The 16,058-nt window shown below is 62.7% G+C and overlaps 2 long non-coding RNA genes across 2 annotated transcripts; one reads left to right on the top strand and one right to left on the bottom strand.

Moving 5' to 3' along the window:
- Positions 1 to 4,605: 4,605 nt before the first annotated feature.
- On the bottom strand, positions 4,606 to 10,258 carry LOC127394967 (uncharacterized). Its single transcript, XR_007891703.1, has 3 exons — positions 10,158 to 10,258; positions 8,560 to 8,678; positions 4,606 to 4,876 (listed from the first exon to the last, which is right to left on the bottom strand). It is a non-coding gene; the product is annotated as an uncharacterized LOC127394967 (long non-coding RNA).
- Positions 10,259 to 11,079: 821 nt separating this feature from the next.
- Positions 11,080 to 13,974, top strand: LOC127394961 (uncharacterized). The gene is made up of 5 exons (XR_007891701.1): positions 11,080 to 11,370; positions 11,472 to 11,551; positions 11,670 to 11,738; positions 11,816 to 12,328; positions 13,045 to 13,974. It is a non-coding gene; the product is annotated as an uncharacterized LOC127394961 (long non-coding RNA).
- The last annotated feature ends 2,084 nt before the right edge of the window (positions 13,975 to 16,058 follow it).

The following is a 16,058-nucleotide window of genomic DNA, read 5'->3' on the forward strand; positions in this document are numbered from 1 at the left end:
ATGGTACAGCCTGCCAGCTGGAATAGAGAATTCAGCTGGAATAAAGGATTTCATCATCTCTTCTCCGTGAAACGTTAAGTACCGCTCTTCTGGAGTCTTCTCCCAGAACACAGGCTTCCTTGAGAGGATAGGGAGACATTGGCACTAAGTGCCACCTCCAGCCTTTCCACCTACAGGGACAGTGCCTCCATCACTTCCCTGGGAAGCCCATTCCAATGTCTGATCACCCTCTCCATCAGGAAGTACTTCCTGATATCCAACCTAAAGCTTCCCTGGTGCAGTTTCAGGCCATGCTGTCTTGTCCTGTCACTGGTTGCCTGGGAGAAGAGCCCAGACCCCACCTGACCACAACCTCCCTTCAGGTAGTTGTAGAGAGTGATAAGGTCTCCCCCCTGCCCAAGTATCCTCCAGGCTAAACAACCCCAGCTCCCTCAGCCAAGCCCTCTAAGACTTTCTCTCTAGTCCCTCCACCAGCCTCGTTGCTCTCCTCTGGACCTGCTCCAGCACCTTTAGATCCTTCTTGAAGTGAGAGGCCCAGAACTGTCCAGGTCCCCCTGCAGCTTCTTCCCACCCTCCGGCAGATCAACGCTCCCTCCTCAACTTGATGTTGTCTCTGAACTGACTGAGGGTGGACTCAGTCCCCACATCCAGGGGGTCAATAAAGATGTTGAATAGCACTGGGCCCAGTCCTGATCCCTGGGGACACCGCTGGTCACCGGACCCAGCTGGATGCAGCCTCATTCCCCAGCACTCGCTGGGTCATCTCTGGTGCCATCCCTGGTGCCAGCGCCACTGACAGCACCAGTGACAGCCCCGGGGACAGCCCCAGGGACAGCCCTGATACCACACCCGTGCCAGCGCGGTGCCATCCCCAGTGCCCTCCCCGTGCCAGCCTGCTGCCATCCCCAGGACTCTCCCCATACCAGCCCGGGGCCATTCCCGGTGCCGCCCCGTGCCAGCCCGGTGCCCGCTGCCTGCCCATCCGCTGCAGCGGAGCAGCCGGCGGGCCCTGCCGCCATCGCCTGCCCCGCTGCCTCTCGCCCGGTCCCGCCCGGCCCCGCACCCCGGCCCCTCTGCCCGCACCGCCTCGGGGCGCCGCCGACATCCCCCCCTCCCAGGGCCGGGCTCCCGCTCCTGCCGTACGGCCCGCGCTGGGACCCCCGAGGGGGGGACGGAACCCTCCCCCGTTCCACGGTTCCCAGCCCCCCCCGGTTCCAGCCCCAGCCGTTGGAACGCGGCCGCGCGTCGTAACAACCGTATCGGTCCGGTGGCCGCGGCTGAGCGCACGGCAGGCTGCTCGCTGTGCCGGTGCATCGAAACGAGAGAGTGAGGGGATCCCGCGGCTTGTCCCGGAATCCTGTGTTCAGAAGAAAGAGCCTCGGAGCGCTGAGGTGCGGGGGCCGCGCTCCGGCGTGTCCGGCCACAGCCGGGGGCAGCAGCAGCAGCCGGCAGCGAGGGGACAGGGGACAGAGGGGTCCCCGCGGCACGGGGGCTGCTCCCGGGACAGAGGAGCCCGAGCCCCAGAGCGGGAGGAGGAGGAAGAGGGAGCCAGTCCCGTCCTCCCGGGGCAAGGAGGGCTCCGTGGGTCTCCGGGTCAGCTGGAGGGGGCCCGGGGAGGGGACAACCTGGGACTTTGGGGGTGACATTGGGGCACCTTCTGTCACCCAGCCTTGCCCCCACAGTGGCTAGCAAGACGGTGTTGGGACAGGCTGGGAGCAAAGAGCCCCTTCAATGTGACCACGCCTGCCTCAGCCCCTGGCAGGGCAGCCCGGGGGGCGAGGGATGCCCCTCATGCCTTTCCTCCCTCCTGCAGCATGGTGGACGATCGACCCCCCCGCCCGCCCAAGGAGGCCTGGGTGGAGACCGGCGATTCCCCGGCTCCCAGCTCCGGGCCAGGGCCCTGCGAGAAGACCGAGGTCCAGTCCCTGCGGCCGGGTGAGAGTGTGGGCACGGGGGGCAGGGGCTGCCCACCCTGCCCTGTGCCAGGCTCACCCCCCAGCCAGGCTGGCATCGGGGCTCCCAGGGCGCAGCGGCCGGGGACCCAGCCCCGTCACAGCAGCCCGGACAGGGACCCTCCCTGCCCCTGGTGCCAGCGCATCCCTCACCCGGGCACGCCGGGGGCCCCTCCCCGTGCTGCCCTCCAGCCTTGCGCCCTCCCCCCTGGGCTGCACAGGGGACAGCAGTGTTCCAGCCTGGAGCCAGGGCTGGGGACATCCCGGGGAGCTGGGCACAGGGCTCATGGTCCCCCCCCTGCCTTGCCCCCTAGACTTGCCCGAGCTCCCTCGGCCAGATCTGTGCTGCTCTCCCTTGGCTCTGCCTGGGGAGGAAGACACCCTGAGCATCATCCAAGCCTTCCTCAGGAACCGACCAGAGGTACCACGGCCACTTGTACAAGGCTGGGCCTGTGTCTTCTGGCCACTCTTTGTGCCCATGCTCAGAAGGGGCTGATGCTGGGGGCTGTGCTGGGCTCCCCCGGCTGTCTCTCTCCCTTGACACTGTCTGTCCATCTGTCTCCTGTCCGGCTGGCAGCAAAAGGACCAGGGGCTGAGGTTTTTGGATGCCCTCTGCACCATCTGCTCCACCACCAGCAAGCACTCCAATGAGTGGGACTTGCTTTACTTCTGCCAGGAGGAGGTGCTGGAGACCATCGAGGTGAGGGGGTGAGCAGGCAGGCTGAGGCAGGGCTGGGGGCAGCAGCACAGCCCTGGGGGCAGGAGAGGGCTTGGCCAGGCCGGGGCTGGCTGCCGATGAACACTGCCTCCGGGCTCTGTTCTCGGAGATGCTCCAGAGGCCCCTGGGTGGCTCGGCTGGAGCCAGGACTTGGAATCGAGAAGGTCTGCAGGTCCCTGGGCCAGCCTGTGGCTCTGTGATGGGCACAGCCCCTCCTGCCACGGAGCTTGGGACCTCTGGGTGCTGAGTGGGGAGGGGGTGCCAGGGTGGGGGCACCCGGGCTCTGCCAGCCCCGCAGGCTCTTCTTGCTGAGCGAGGCAGACTGCCCTGTTCCTGCCCCGTCACACCCCGCTCTGCTCCCCAGGGGCTGCTGGAAGATGAGCCCACTGACCCCCTGGACACCACGGTGCAGCAGCAAGCCATGCTGGCCATCACCTCCATGAGGTACCTGCCCCAGCCCCCAGTTTGGCCTCCCTGGTGACCGCTGGCCCCAGCAGCACAGGTCCCAGGTGGGGGCTTCCCTAGTCCTCGAGCCAAGGGGGAGGCAGACAGCAGGGCAGGGGCTGCCCCCGGCTTTTCCCTCCAGAGGCAACTGTCAGTGTCAGGGGGTTGAGATGTCACCCATGGTGTGGAGTTAGTCCAGACCTCGAGCCCTGGGGTCTGCCTCCTCCTTTCTGGGTCCCAAGAGCACCCTTCTGTCCCTGCAGCAGAGTGGGGCTGCTTCTGAGGGAGAGGCTGAGCAGCCTCCTTCATGCCTGCTTCTCCAGCCTCTTCCGCGTGCCTCGGCTGGAGAGCAAGGAGGGCCCTGAGGCTTCCCTGTACTCCAAGGTATGTCGTGGGGTTGTCCACCTCTTTCCCTTTCTGGGAGGGGAGAGGGCTTAATAGAGAGCATCTGTCATTTGTTCATTGCCAGCCCAGCGTTAAACCATGATGGGGGGAAACTCACGGAGCTCCCGGGCCCCAAGGCCCCTTCCTGGGCACTGCAGGGTCACGGTTGTTCTCCTCCGGGCTTCCAGGGCTGCCCCCAAGCCTCTCTCCCCGTTGCAGGCCCTGGCCACCATGGACAACATGCTGCAGGAGCTGGTACGCAGCGCTGGTGACTTTGGTGTCCTGAATCTGCAGACCATCTTGCAGGTCTGTCCTGGGCACAGGGTCCCCACAGGCAGTGAGCCCTGACTTGAGCAGTGCCCCCCGCCCCCCCGACTCCTGGTGCAAGGAGGGGGTGGAGAACGTCCCTCCTTCCCCTGCCATATTCCCCCCACCAGGCCCCTGCCTGCTGACTGCCCCAGCCCCCACACCCACCCCTGCAGCCTTGCCCTCCACCCGTCCTGCCCAACACCCCTCCCAGGTGGACCTGCCTGTCAGGCAAGGGGAGCCCAGCCCTGGGGCCTTCCTCTGCCGGCTTCACCACGGGGCATATCCAAGAGGTTCCACCCCAGGGAGGTGGCCACCCTAAAGCCTTGGGTGGGGGGCACTGGGACATTTTGGGGCGAGGAGTGAGTGGAAGGCAGCAGGGGCAGCAGCAGGAGCAGGATGCAGTGACCTGCCTGGCCGCAGCAGGTGGCTGCGAGGGGGCAAGAGGGACACATGCCCCATCCCAGGCGCTGGCCTGGAGCGAGCCTGGCCCTGCCCTGCCGTGCCCTGCCACCCCCGTGCCACACCAGCAGCTTTTCTCCTCCCAGCTCCTGCTGCCGTTCACCACTTCCCAGCCAGAAGAGGTGCAGGAGAGGGCCGTGGCACGGATTGCCCAGCTGGCCAGCTTCATCATCACCTACCCTGGGCTGCAGGTACAGAGCTCCCGGCCTGGGCACCCCCAGTGCCCCTGAGCCCCAGCACCTCCCAGGGAAGCCGGGCACCCAGTCAGCAGGAGCCTGGGAGCAGGGGTCTTTGCCCTGTCTTGTCCTCTCCCAGGACTGCACAGGCAGGACCCTGGGTCCAGCAGCCCGGCCCTGCCCTGGGCTGCTGCTCTGGGAGCAGCCGTGGCTCCCCGTGTGCCCAGGCTCACCCTCTGCCCGCCCTGCCTCTTTTCCCCCAGCTCTGCCCCTGCTTTGCACGAGCCATCACCATCAGGCACAAGTGCTCTGAGACACAGCAGTTTGACATGCTGGGGCTGCTGGTGGGGCACCTCACCTTCTGCTGCAGCTGCAATGACATGGTGACCCGCCAAGAGGCTGCAGCAGCTCTCCATCAGCTCTACACCTTCATCCTGCAGCAGAGAAGTAAGAGAAGACATGTGGGGCTGGGTGCCCCCAGAAATGGGCAGCCAGGGACCACTCTCCTTGGTGAGAGAAAGCCCGACCCAAGCTGCCTGCCTGCAGGCTGAAAGGCCATTCCTTTCCCCTCGCCCCTGCTGGCAACAGCCCTGGGCCCTCCCTGGGTATCTGCTCGTCCCCTGTCTGGCTGCCCCCTTCCTTTGCCAGCCCCTCTTCTGCCCGGGGCTCTCAGACCCCTCCTCCATCTCCGCACTCTCTCTCTGAACACCCCGGCTTTGCTCCTCCCCAGGCAGGTGTTCCTGGCTGCATGACACAGAGGTGCTGCAGCTCCCGCCTCGATGGGAAATGTTGCAGCCCAGGCTCAGCCTGCAAGTCGAACACGCCTGCAAACTCTTCTCGGTAAGAAGGGCCTTTGGCTGCTGGGCAGGGGGTTCAGCGTGAGGGAGGGGACAGCCGATGGTGGGGATGACGGGGACTCGTGCTGCTCCTGAGCAGGGGCCAGGCAAAGGGCCCAGCGAGCTCCTCTGTAGGTGACAAATCTCCTTCCTCCTTCATCCCACAGATACTAATGAAATACCTGAAGCATTCTGACAGGGTAAACATCATGCTCATGGCCATCCGGAAGATGAAAGACCCAAGCCCCTACACCATCGACATGGCTACCTACATGGTGGACACGCTCGTGGAGCAAACTGTCTTCCAGCAGGAGCAGGTGAGTAGCCTGTGGGTGGCACAGCTGATGCTCCAGCCCCCTGGGGGACCGTTTCTCCTCTGGCTCCGTGCCTGGGCAGCACTGATGCCATCTCCAGCCAGCAAACCGCAATGGGAATGGGAGCAGCTCCCAGCGGGAGCGGGGGAAATGGTGGTGCTTGCCCTGCTGACATTCCCACTCCCACCCATGTCTCCCCTCCAGGTGCTGAACATCGTGCGTGCCATCTATGGGAACTGGCTCTCCATCAAGTCAGTGGTAGCCCTCAGCTGCCTGGAAAGCACCCTGAAGAAGATGACAGGCAGATACTTCGGCGAGGTGGTGACCGGCCTGCTGCAGTGCTCCCCGACGTGCACCAGGTGCAGGGCCCACCAGTCTTGGGGGCTCCTCTCACATGGAAAGGCGACCCAAGACCCTCCTGAGGGACTTCAGCCTGGCCATCCTCTTGGATGTCCCCTCTGACAGAGCCCTTGGCTCCCCACAGCGTCTCCTTGACCATGTGGAGGGCGATGCTCTGCGAGCCCCAGACGGCAGAGAAGGTGCTGCAGGAGCTGCTCAGCAAGCTTCGAAACCCGTCGCTGCCTAAGACCTCCACCTCCACCAGGGCCGACCCGCGCATCCTCTCCCTGGCTGTGAGTTGCTTGATGAGGCCTCGCTGATGGCCTGGGCTGCTCTCAGCTGTTCCGGGCTCCCACTCCTCTTCCTGTCCCACCCCAAGCCTTGACCCCCCCTGGGGCACAGGGATATCTGAATGACTGGGTGTCCTCTGCAGGCAACCATGGTGATAAGGGAGATCCTCCTGCAGGAAGATGCTCTGCAGGCCATCCACGAGCTGGAGCTGCAGGAGATTTTCCGCAAGCTTTTCCTGGGGCTGCTTTTTCAAGTGTCCTTCACCGCAGAGCTGACACTGCGTCAGGTGCAAATCTTCTGGATGGAGCAACAAAGGGATCAGCTCACTCCCATCAGGTGCTCCCTCCCTGTCCTCTCACCCCTGCCAGTGACCCGGAGCCAAGCCAGAAGTCCCAATGGGAGCTGAGCCCTTCTCCTCGTGCAGGTCTGCAGTGCAGTCCATGAGACTGTTGCTCTGCAAAATGGGTGGTGAGAGCCTAGTGCTGGCCATCGAGGAGCAGGGGGGCTGGGACGCCCTGCTCAGCACCCAGACGCACCTCAGGGGAGTGCAGATCATCGCCAGGTGAGAGCCCCTTCTCCCTGCACCTCAGGGACTGGACACCCCACACTGCCTCAGCGCTGGTGGCACTCAGACAAAGTGCTGCAGACTGGTGATGTCCAGACTGGTGCAAACCCCAAAGACCACCCAGCTCAGGCCTGACGCTGCCTCCTTCCCCTCTGCCAGGGAGATCACGAAAAGCTCCGGAGTTTTGTGCACCACCATCTTCTGCTCTCTGGCAGAGCTCCTCAGTGTGGAGGACCCCACCTGGGAGATGGTCGCCATGGTCTTCCTGGTGGAGGTGAGCCTGGTGGCACTGCTCCAAGCCCCCTGCGACGCTCAGCTCTCCTGCGCCCAGCGCTGTGGGGGGAGCTGAGGCAGCGGGGGGGGGCTCTGATTGGTACTGTGGAGGAGCAGGCCAGCAACCCCTGTGCTGTGGGACACGGGGGCTCTCCACGAGCCCTGCTGCCTCCGTCTGCACTTGCTCTCCCCGGGCATCCTTTCCCTGAGCCGATGGCCGGAGCCAGCCCCCGCTGCCTGTGTTTCAGATGCTGGACTGCCCTGACCTCAGCGACGAGCTGGACCTTGCCCTGGGGATCTTCCCCATCTATCTGCAGAGCCAGTGCCTGGGGATGCCCAGCCTGGTGCTCAGGGGTGTCCTCAAGCTCACCAAGAGGCCTGACATGGTGAGCAGGGGAGGGCTGGGACAGCTGGGACAGCAGCCCAGGGGGGAGCAGCGGGTGGTGGGTAACGGAGGGCCCAGGCTGCTCCGGGCACCGGGATCTGTGCCGGCTGCTGCCGGCTCTCCTGCCCCCCTGGGCCCTGCCCCACGGCTGTGCCGTGCCAGGAGGGAGGCAGCAGGGCCAAGAGGAACAGGCTCCTGCTGCCACCCCAGAGCGACCAGCCCGGAGTAAGGGCTCTGCAGAGCCAGGCCGTGGGGTGCTGAGCCCTGGGGTGCTGAGCCCCGGGGTGAAACGCAGCAGCCGCAGTGGGGGCTGCTGGCAGGTGGGGCAGCTTTCCAGGCAGCACCGGTGGCCCACCAGCCTGCCCAGGGATCTGGTGGGGACGGGGGCAGCCGAGGGGCTGCAAGGAGCCAGTGCTGTCTGTCCTGTCCTCCCCCCCGTGCCCTGCTCTTTCCGAGGCCGTGCCGGGCAGCCCTGGCTGCCGGGACCTTGCCCTGTCCCCCCCGAGGCCGGTGTTGGCAGAGGGGCTTGTCACCCCTGCCGGGGGTCGCTGCTTTGCACCAAGGCAGCGCCGTGTCTCCCCCAGGCACAGAAAACCCTCCTGCTGCTGCCGAGCGTCGTGGAGCTGCTGCAGGACGCTGACAGGGACATCAGCGCCGCGGCCCTGCCCGTGCTCAGCGCCGCGCTGCCGCTGCTGGAGGAGCAGGAGAGCAGCCTCACCGCCCTGGCCGTTGCTGAGAAGCTCTGGAACTTCTTTGACGACGTGAGGCTGGGGGAGAACCCTGTGATCCCCGCACCGGGATCACCCACTTGCCTCCCCCCGCTGCTTTGCCCCACAGCCCCCAGACCCCATCGCTGCCCTCGGGGGCTCCGTGCTGTGTCCTAAAGACCCCCACGAATGCCCCCCCCCCACTTGGTCTCCCTGCTGCAGGGGGACAGTGGTGGCAGGGGGGCTGCAGGCCTGCTGAGCCCCACCGATCAGCACCCTGCCCTGGCAGCAACCGACGGGCCTCTGCAGGGCCTCCCTCTCTGGACCCCAGCCCCGGGGATCCCAGCACGCTGCAGCTCACTCCCTTTTGGAGCAGGGCTGGCTGAGGCCATCCTGGAGACACCCACCTCCATGTCAGCCCCTGCTCACCACGGGGCTGGGGCTGAGCTCCTCTCCCCTCTTCCCTCAGGACTCGGACGCGGTGCGGCAGCTCTCCATCCGACTCTTCGAAAACCTGATGTGGCTGCTGCGAGGTGAAAGGAAGAAAATGAAGAAGGTGGTGTGGAACAGCCTGCTGCCCCTGGCCTTCCACCTGCACGACCAGGACAAGACCGTGGCCAAGGTGGGATTCCCAGCCTGAGAGGTCCCCTAGGCAGGGCACTGCTGACACCAACCCCTTCAAATGTGTGTCACAAGGTGGTACAGCTTGCCGAGTCCCTGGGACCAGTCAGAGCCCCCCCCACCCACTGCTGCCCTGCTCCTCCTGCTGCCCAGATGGATGGGGAAGTGGGTCCCTTTCCCCCCCAGCTGACCCTGCACAGACCCTGGGACCGCCAAGGCCAAAACACTGAAGCCCCAACAGGAGTCCAGCCAGAGAGGGTGGTCGCTCTTATCTTCCCCAGGGTGCTGAACCTGGTGGCAGCATCAGTCCCCAGCTTGTGCGTCTGCCCTGCACAGGCCGGGACAGACTCTGAGCCCTGCCGAGACGGGGGACACAGGGTCCTGTGCCACCAGCAGTGCTGCTGACATCTCTGCTGCTCCCCAGGCCTCCCAGGAAGCCCTCTGCAGCGCTGGGCAGTTCCTGAAGTGGGGGCAGCTGGTGAAGCTGGCCCAGAATGCGCCGACGCCGATGCTGTGGGAGTGCCTGGTAAGCACAACCCCGACCCCCCGGATCCGCCCTGCCCCGTGCCCAGCCAGGAGACAGAGGGCTGTGCCCCCGGGCTGTGAGCACCCTCCTGGAGCAGGCTCTGCTCCAGGCTGTCCTCAGCCCCAGGGTCCCAAAGGGGACCTTGCCACTCTGATGGCACCCCAAGGAGCCCTCTGCTCCCTCCGAACGCTGACGCCACGTGGCGGGAAGCTGGGAATGTCCTGCTGGGGGAAGAAGGGTGGCCCTGGGTGGGGGGATGACCCAGCTCGGGGGACAGCTCTGTGCCAGACCTGCAACTCTGCTCCCCTCCACAGCTGGCCAGGAAGAAGAGCAAGGCCAAGGACCACCTGCTCCAGAGCCAGCGCTACCTGCAGAGCCCGCAGGAGCTCCTGCGCTGTGAGGCTGTCAGGGTCATCGGTGAGACACTAGCCCTGGGTCCCTCCCTCTTCTGAGGTTCCTGTGTCCCGGGCACCCCTTCACCCCCTCTCCCGGGCTATGGGCCCGGCAGGAGGCTCCCCCATCCCCTCCCCGATGCTGCACCCTGGGGTGAGCCCTCCCGAGGAGGCTGGAATGGGCGGCAGGGTCCCTGGTGGGCAGCGGGGTCCCTGACACACTGTGTCCCCCCAGGGCTCATCGGACGGCGGGTGCACGAGCACGAGCTGGAGGATGTCAAGGGGGGGTGAGTGAGGACACCGGGAGGAGGAAGGGCCTGGCATGGAGCTGCCCCCCAGCCTGGGCCAGGGGGGCTCTGCTCCCAGCATGGCTGTGGGGAGGGGGGTGTTTCTGGAGAGAGATCTTCCTGACCAGCAGCCCAGCCCCCTGCCCGCTGGCTCCCTCCTGGCTATCACGTCACCTCACCTCTGCTGCTTTGTCCCCACAGTCCTTCAAGGCGCACAGAAAGACTCCAGTGCCATGGTCTCCTCCCTGGCAGTGCAGACGCTCCACATCCTCCGAGCTGCGTGGCTGAAGCCCAGGGTCACCTTCAGGTTACCAGTGCCCAGGGCGTGGAGGAGCAGGTGGCGCTGGGCCCGCGGGGATGACTCTGCTCAGGCAGAGGCAGAGCTGCAGCCCCAGCCCTAGGATGCTCTGCAGGGCCGGCTGGGGTGTCTGTTCCCCAAGCCCAGGAGAAGACACCTCAGCTGACACCCTCTGGCTCAGGCCAGGGCCAGAGTCCCCGCCCTGCTGGAGGGTCCCCGAGGGGCAGGACGAGCTGGCTGCTCTGGGAAGCAGCCCCCCACCCGCTGTCACCCTGACGCCCTCTCGCTGAGCGGGGGACGCCGGCCGCGTTGCCAGCGGGGCTGGGGGTGAGGGGGCAGGGACCCCCTGCTCACGCGAAGCCCCCGGAGGGCCCCCCAAGTGAGGCCCGGGCCGGAGGGAGGGGGGCGAGGAGGGGCTGCGCGGCGGGGGTCGCTCTGGCGGGGAGCGCCGGGCCCGGCCCGTCGATCGTCCCGGGGTGTCCTGCAAGCCCCGGCCCTTGGGTCGCCGGCCCAACGTGTCTGGCGACTCCGAGCCGGAGAGGGAAGGGCTGCGCCTGCGGTGCCCGTGCCGGGCGCGGTGCTGCTGCCCGCGGCTGGTGCCGGCGCTCACGCCTGTCCCCGCAGCCCGTGGCTGGGGCGGCGGCGGGAGGGGACGGCGGAGGAGGAGCTGGAGCAGGCGCCGCAGGAGCAGCGGCTGCTCTCGGCCCCGCAGCGGCGGGAGGAGCTCCGCCCGCAGGTGAGTGCCGCCCGCTGCCGGGGCCGCGCTGGGGCGGGCAGCGCCGGTGCCGAGCCCGGCCCTCAGGGCCCGTGTCCGCCCGGAGGAGCGGGCGGCAGAGGAGGAGGAGGCCCGGCCGGCGGGTCTCGGCGCGGCCCGGCTGCAGGAGGGCGCGGGGAGCCCCGGGGGAGGCGGGCGCTGTGCGCCCCCCAGGGCGGGCGCAGCCTCCCCGGAACCTCCCGCTCCCTCCGCAGCTCCAGCAGAAGGGCCGGCGGCAGCGCCTGGTCGCCGAGGACGGGAGTGCCCCTGCGGTGCTGGGGGCTGGAGGTGCCGGCTGTGGGCACCGCGCCCCTGGGCAGCTGTGACCTCTTGGCTGCAGGTCTGTGGCAGCCTCGTGAGAGCTGGTTTGGGGGTGCTGGGGGGGGTTCCTGCTCCCTTCCAGAGGTCGGCGTGCATGGCAGCCTCCTCTCTCTGCTCCAGGCTCCCAGAGCAGCAGCGGGAACCTCTGGAAACGTGGCGAGGGATTTCAACAGCTGGAGCCCTTATGGGACATCCCCGTGGTAAGGATGGGGAGGTTGGGGATGTGGGAGCTGGGCTGGGGTCTTTTGGTGGGGGCTGCCCTCCCTGGGCAGCAGGAGGAGGCTGCAGGAGCCCCTCACCCTGCTCTCTTCCCTGCAGGTGGGCTTAGTCAACAGCCTCAAGTTCTCAGCAGCTGGTGACTTCCTGGGGTCTCGGGCAGGAGCACAGGTACTGTCCCCCCTCCCCAGCACAGCCCTCTCCTCTGGAGCTCAGCAGAGAGTGACCCACGTGTCTCTCATCTACAGGCTTGGCCGGTGGTGGGGGCTCAAAGAAGCTAAACCCAGCATTTGCATCATCCCCCTGAAGTGGAGGACCACAGCCCTGAAGGCCCCAGACAGCTCCTGGCCCCTGAGCCCTTGGCCCCAGAGCCCCTGACACAGAGGAACTGACACAGCTCAGTCCTGGGACTTGGACCATGTCATCGTAGCTCCCTTGTGAAGCCTTTCACAGCTGTGCCACCCACTGGGTTAAGACTTCGATGTCTGGGAGTGGTGCAGGATAGAAGTCCATGAACCCGGTCAGGGTTTCCTTCGTGGATTGACCTTTTGCCCTTCCCTACTTGACCCAAACGGTTGTGTGGTCCTAGTCCCTGCAGATTCGCTTTGCAGGGTTCCAGCTCCCGCGGTCCTTTCCCCCTTTAAGCTCCATTGGCTGGAAAAGGATGCAGGTGCAGGAGCCTGAGAAAGCAGTTCCCAATGTCATGAACCTGGTGGAACCTGGTGGCTCCTGCTGGTCCCTGGGGACAACAAGCACCCTGTGTAAGTAGGATGCCTTTGTTGCTTGGGTTAACATCAGCTGGGGCTTGCTGAATGATCTTCAGCCAGATGATGTTGGTGCGTCTCGCTTTTGTAGCCTGGCTGGTGGGGGACAGGGCTACTCTTTGTGTTTCTTGTTTGTCTAAAGCGGAGCTTCTGACACAGGTGGAAAGAGGTGACAGCTGCAGAGGGGTTACTGTCCCTTCCTGGTGGCCAGTTATTGTCCCTAGCAGGTGCAGGGCTTGTGAGGTGGTTCAGAGACACTTGGGCGTCTCTGTGAATGGAGGCTTTGTTTGTACGGGTTGTGGGTGGTTGTAATGGTCTTGAGTTGCGCCAGGGGAGGTTTAGATTGGGTAGGAGAAGAAACTGCTTAACTGAAAAGGTAACGAGACCCTGGAACAGGCTGCCCAGGGAGGTGGTTGAGTCACCATTGCTGGAGGTGTTTAAAAGCTGTATAGATGTGGTACTGAGCGGCGTGGTTTAAGCACTGGGCTTGATAGAGTTTGGCTATGGTTGGTCTTAAAGGGCTTTTCCAACCAGAACGATCCTGTGATTCTGTAAGGCTGGTGATTCTGGCTGCAGAGAGTCAGACTCCACCCCAGCAGCTACCTCCCCTCCTGGGACCTGTTTGCTGGGTGTGCTGGCTGGTGTCTCAAGTTGCAAGCAGTGGCACTGCTGAACAGGCATGTGGTTACTGATCATCCTTCTCTCTTGTTTAGAGCAAAGTACCTGGAGTGCTCTGAGTCCAGAGACTTGAAAGCGTTTTCTGCAGAACCCCTCCTTGTTTACCCCACCCACAACCCTGGGCCGCCAGGCTACCTCAGTGACACAGAGACCTTGACCATCTGGGGCAATGAAACCACGTCAAGGGACTGCGACAGCACACGCTCCTGGACATCCCAGCAGCAGGGCGAGATCCACAGCGACGCCCAGAGCAAGGATGCCCGGCCTTCCCAGTCATCTCTCAACGTGCCATCCTCCAGGGATGAACTCTGCCTGCCTGCTTTCCCTGGGACTCTGCTGACAGCTGAACCTGCTTTAGCTTTTCACCCTGGAAAGCTGTAGAGCAGCTCTTCATGTGGTCTCCTTCCCACGGCTTTGAACAGCAAAGCACAGTGGTTGGTCCTGACAACTAACCAAGCCCCTCGGTCTGGGTAGGAGATGGTGGTAAGAAGCTTGGTGTGGCCTTCAGAAGCAGGACATCTGTGTGCTGGTGAGCATCCAGCTTGTTGTCATGTTTCCCTGCGGATGCGAGTACCACGTTACTAAGTTGTTCCATCTCGGCTGGAGCTGTGGTGGGAAAGGTGCACCAGAAGAGCAGGGTCCCAGCTTGGCGTAACGCCCGTGGCCACAATCTAGCTGATTGGTCATTTTATCTTCATGCACGGGGGGTGGGTGTGTGTGGACAGAAATGTCTATTTAGCAGGTTCTGCCTGTGCTGACAAGGGCTGTTTTCAGTTCCTTGGCAGGTGTTGCCTGAGCTTTTTTCCTACTCAGAATTAACCGTGTTTTGCAAAAGCAGGAGCCAGTTGAAGCACTTGGTGTTCTTCTGCTTTTTTCCACTTTCCATGCGCTTATTTTATCTTTGACTCACCTAACGGGCTTGAAAACTGAGCACAGGTGGGAACACCAGCTTGACCCACCCTTGAGGCTTTTTTCTATCCTTTTTTTTTCTTTTTTCTTTTTTTTTTTTTCCCCCCCTCCTTTTGGTGAGGGGTTTTTGGCTCTGCTGTGGAGCATCTGAGCTAGGCCCCGGGAGTCCCCAGGAGATGGAAAAGCCACCCAGCAGTGCCTGCCCCAGGGAGGGTGGTGACAGACTGGTGGAAGCTGGGACCAGGTTTCACCAAGTGTAAGTAGCAGCTTGTTCACAAGAGAGGTTCCAAGCTCTCTTCCTGCAGATCATCTCCTTTCTTAGGGCTTGTCACCCTAACCTGACAGGTCTGTCCTCGCTTTTGTTGAAGAAAACTGCTGTTGTACTTGCAGTATGGCAGCCTGGAATTCCTGGCTCACAAGTAGATTGTATTTATCCCAAAGGAAATCCAGGAAGGTTTTGTTGTTGTGGTTTGTTTCCCTGGGCAGTTCAAGTAGAAAATTCAGGGTAATCTTTCTTTTGCTGCTGTAACAGGAGAGGCCCTTCAGTGCCAAAGGCAACTGCCACAGTTGAGGGACTTGCAGTGTGGCTTGTGGCACTTGAGGTGTCTCCCCCAGAGCTGAAGTGACTTGTGACATGGCAGGTTGGGACAAGGGGGGCAGGGGACAAGGGACTGTCCTAAAAGGTAGAAGACGCGGCTGTGATGGAACCTCCAAACGCCTGCGTTGTGACCAGGGGAAGGGGGCAACGGGGAGGCTGGTGATGTGTGTGGAAAAGAGCCCAGCAAGCTCATGGTTGAGGCCAGGAGGAAACAAGACATGATGGAGACGCTGGGGAAAAGATGGAAACACTCAGACCAATATTTTTGGTAGTAGCTTGCTGCAGCAATAATTCAGTGACCCAAAGGAGAACGATTTAATGAAGAAGCTGTAAAACTTGTGTTACTAAGTTAGTGACAACAGAAATCATTGAACTGAAAGCTCCAACAGTGGCACAAAAGATTCCGTGGCAACAGAGCTGGGATGGCTTTTGCTTTGCTGGCATTGCTCGTTAGCTCCTTGCAGCTCCTTACAGCCCTTCAGCGTGTGCCTGGGCTGGGCACAGCTCCCACTGCTGCTGCCGCGCACTGGGGGTGAGGGGAGAGGCTGGAGTTGGACTCAGCCTCTCCAGCTGCGTGCTGGGGAGACAGAGCAGCATCCTCATCAGAGCCGGTAGGAATGAGAAGAACTGCACAGCAGTGATGCTGACAGGTCCTAGTGTTAGAAGCGAAATGTTGTTTTTGAACCCTAGTGTTAGGAAGATAACAGGTTGTTTTCTGCCGTCGTGAAAAGAAACTTTATGGTGACTGCAGGGAGAAGTGAGATACCTGGGCATTCCAAGGACACTGAGGTGGTTTATGGTCCAAGAAACTGAGGGACTTGATTGTGCTGCATCTGGGGGAGCTGAGATATCTAAACATGGAGAAGAACATAAGGCTTGCGGTAAAGACAGAACAAAGTCACTTCTATGTTACTCCTCGAGGCAGGATGGCACCAGATGATATAAATCATTTTGGTGCTTGGGAAGACAGCCGAGGAGGCAAGAAAGGTCAGAATTTAACCTTAAAAGGTAAAAAGTAAATGCCTAGAAGGGAATGTGTAAACAGGGGCGGGAAATGTATGTGGGAATTAGAAGCGTCGGATAGATTGTAAACCCTGGAGTACCCAGGCAGTGGGGAAACAGGGGAGGGAACCTTGTGTCGGGAACAGGGAATATAAACAGTTCCCTTACTATGAGGTGCGCCTGCTTGTTTAGGTCACCCCTTCTTGCCAGAGCGTAAATAAACTGTGCTTGGCTGAAGGACCCGTTTGGGCCTATTCGTTGGCGCGACAAACGTTTCTCCCACTGGCAGCACAAACCTGTTACTGGGTGTGATGTTGAAGCGTAAAACTGACCGAAGGAAGGTTGTAGCTCAAATGGGGTGTTGGGAGTTCACTGGGTGGCAGAGGACTTGTGGGAGCTGGAGGATGTTGAGAAGGGTTAAAACAGTAAAAGTGCTGAAGTTGGAGAGTGTGACAGTGAGGGAAGTGAATCACAGAGTCATCATGGTTGGCCAAGACATCTAAGGTCACCCAGTACGACTGTGAAGAGGTTGGAGGTGTA

This window comes from Apus apus, chromosome 27, assembly GCF_020740795.1.
Source record: "Apus apus isolate bApuApu2 chromosome 27, bApuApu2.pri.cur, whole genome shotgun sequence".
Classification (NCBI taxonomy): Eukaryota; Metazoa; Chordata; class Aves; order Apodiformes; family Apodidae; genus Apus; species Apus apus.